The 3,336-nt window shown below is 29.6% G+C and overlaps 1 long non-coding RNA gene across 3 annotated transcripts; it reads right to left on the minus strand.

Moving 5' to 3' along the window:
* Window positions 1-253: 253 nt before the first annotated feature.
* On the minus strand, window positions 254-3,072 carry LOC139859848 (uncharacterized). 3 transcript variants are annotated; one of them, XR_011763188.1, is made up of 5 exons: window positions 2,385-3,072; window positions 1,583-1,785; window positions 803-1,512; window positions 528-632; window positions 254-442 (listed from the first exon to the last, which is right to left on the minus strand). It is a non-coding gene; the product is annotated as an uncharacterized lncRNA (long non-coding RNA). The 3 variants fall into 3 exon arrangements; XR_011763186.1 differs by having other exon boundaries at window positions 803-1,785; XR_011763187.1 differs by having other exon boundaries at window positions 792-1,785.
* Window positions 3,073-3,336: the final 264 nt, after the last annotated feature.

The raw sequence follows: 3,336 nt of genomic DNA on the forward strand, positions 1-3,336 counted from the left end.
TAATATAATGTTTTCAAGGTTGGTACCATTAAAAAAGTCCTAATACAAATGTATTTTTAAACAATATGGCGTCCTATCAAGTAATAGTATTAAAACCATAAAATGAGTCCTATCAAGTCATAGTAATTCCAAATAGGTTTCTATATTCAGATGCAGTTTGGTTTTCGGATTTTGGCCGATTTCAGTTTCAATGTCAGTTTTTATTTAATATGATAATGGACACCAATTAGCAATTTATACTAAAAATCAAATATGAAATAAAACATAATTAGATTTCAATAAATTATTCTCATAACATAAAAAGCACCAAACATAAAAAATTCACAAAATAATCCAACATATAAAGACATCGAATAAAATTTGACAAAAAAATTAAAAACAATGAAAAGCAATGCAGAACATCTTGGATAAGCAAGTATCTTTATCAGTCCAAAGGTGCAACCTACAAATAAAGAAACCATATATTTTATAAGCATAAAATGCATATTATAAAAATTAATATAATCACAAATTTATGATAGGCATACCATTATGAACGTAGAAGGCCACGCGATAGACGTAATTATAGAGAGCAAAAAATAATCTGGCATTTCTCCATCCAACACAAATCTTTAAGTTGGTGGCACCTGCACCTTCAGGTGAAAAGAAGAAATCAAATAAACATTCGTTCAATAACTTGTTAAAGATCCAATTAACTTTTCAATTTAAACTTAAACAAAAGAAGGTGTAAATGCTAGAATTATATTATATTAAATATGATAACTAACTAGATGTAACTATAAAAAGCATACTTTTTTCAAACCTTAAGCAAAAGTTTTTCAGTTCCTAAAAAAAAAAAACAGCATCCCTGTCTGATTCCGGTAGCAAACTGACCAAATGCTCCAACTGTACACATGTGTGAGAGTCTGTACCAAGAAAGACCTTAACGCAAAGTTATGAACAACAAAAAAAATAAGTGTGAAGAGTTCACACAGTAGCAATCAGAGGTGACAATTTCGTCCTATAAATGGACTGATGTCGATTCAGGTTACGTTTATCTCTAATAAAAAAAAACTAAATCAAGAACAGGGTCAAGTAATTCAAACAAGTCATAAGTCACCTGTACTTTTATAAGCATAAAACTCCTAGATAATAAAAAATTTCAAACCTAATTGACCCGCTCATTTTACCAACTCATTTAAGATCTTTGCTTAAATTAGACTAATGGATTCAAAAGTACCTCTCCGAGTTGTGCAAGAGCAACATGACATACACCTTTGAAATCAGGATTAGCCCACACTAACATTTTAAACTCATTTAATATACATTGAACACATGATTAAATATCATATATGTTACAAAATATAATATCATGATTTCCAAAAGGTGAGAACATAATACCTTGAAGTTGCTAAGATCTTTAATATAATAAAAGTATTTGATCTTTAATATCTAAAAGTTTCTATTAGCCACTTCATCAGTCGTAAATATATAGTGGTCATGTATAATGACAATCTTTTCACGGTCCCAAACCTAAAACAATAACCACATAAGTCATAAGCTCACCACAACCATTTCGCATCATACTGCAAATTAAACGTACCACTAAAAAGGTAAAACAAATGTTTTGAATACTTTGGCATCATTTCCAAATTCTTTTTTAAATATTCGAATTGCACCCGGGCCACAAACATTCACGTGTCATCAAAACATCAATGTTGACACATACATTTTCACCTGGGATCAAATGGGATTTTTTAGTAGCCTGGAAAAGATCTTTTCTGTCATTGTCATACCGGTCCTCACCTGTAAAAATACATTCCAATTAGTCATAATCACACAATTCACCCATCTTTATCAATATTATCAAAAGTAAAACAAAAAATGGCAAAATGGTAGAGCAAAATCAACAAAAAGCCCTCAATAAAATTGCATTAGCTTCTCCACTTTATGATTTCAATTACTAAGTCAATCAGCTAAAACTGTACATAGATGAGCAAAAAACTCAAATTTCTTTTTTCCTATATATAATCAATCTATGATGCCATAATATTAGCTTTACATACGAAAGAAAAAAGCTAATCACTTTGCAGCAATATTTGATGCTTGTTATAAAATTTTATATTATCACAAATTCATCAATCATGTACACTTAAATCAAACTTGTCAAACAGATTTATCCTCCTTAAATAGCAGTTGTTCCCTTACTTAAGGTTTAAAACAACAAATAGTCGTACAAACGAATGACTTCTAACCACAAACCATAATAAGAACTATTTTAACAGTATTGATTAATTTCTAAATGAATGCTTATCCTTCCGAGCACAGAAGCTTCAAATACAGACATAAGTTTCAGGAGAGGTATATAGCAAAGGAGTGATAATATTTTCTAAAGACTGACTTACAATATTAAACTCTCTTCCACTACAAAGGAGTGATAATCAACAACTGTCTCTTCATAAGTTTCAGGACATCAATATAGCATTCCCACCCCAAATTAAACCTTAATACATTATTAACTGAAGCACCAATCCAGGAAATCTATATGTACGTTGGGGAATATACGTAATAAATTGAAATAATCCATGACGAACAAACCTGACGATGGTGAATTTCACGCAATTTATAACATCGATCAGTTTTGGCATTATTATCAGATCCAACGAGTTTTACAACAAATGAAAATACCAATCTAATTAAACCCTATAGATTGCAAAAGTTTGAGAAAAAAATAGTCATTTTGCATAGTTGTCTTCAAAAATTCGAATGAGAACTTCCATTGGAGAAATCGATGAAACAAATCAATTTTGATAAGTAATCGATTGAACAAATCGATTAAGAAATCAATTACTTAAACGATTGGAAAAAGCAATTAGTTAAAAAATCGATTACTTAAACGATTGTAAAAGGCAATTAGTTAAGAAATCGATTGAGAAAATACATGTACTTATATCTCTAGCGATGTTTTTAGAGAAATCGATTAAGACTGATTGAGAAAAGCAATCGGTTATGGATTAGGGTTTTAAAAAAGCAGCGATCCGTTTAGCATCTGCGATGGGAAGGGAGATTTTTGGGGAATTATAGAAGTGAAATAGATTTAGGATGATAAAAGAATTTGAGATAAAGAGAGTTAATTTGGGCCACTGGATCTTTAAAATTTTTTAAGCACAACTTTTTTTCTTTTAAGAAATATAGATTCGTTACAAATATTAACAAACAAAAATGAATATCTTTTACTTTAATTTTACTTTAAATTATAACTTCGTTAAAAAAGTAATAGTACTCTTTTTTTATTAACAATATTCCATTAACATTTTTCCATTACTAGGACAATTATTTTTGAAGTCATGGAGTATT

The sequence above is a fragment of the Rutidosis leptorrhynchoides genome, chromosome 1 (assembly GCF_046630445.1).
Source record: "Rutidosis leptorrhynchoides isolate AG116_Rl617_1_P2 chromosome 1, CSIRO_AGI_Rlap_v1, whole genome shotgun sequence".
Taxonomy (NCBI): domain Eukaryota; kingdom Viridiplantae; phylum Streptophyta; class Magnoliopsida; order Asterales; family Asteraceae; genus Rutidosis; species Rutidosis leptorrhynchoides.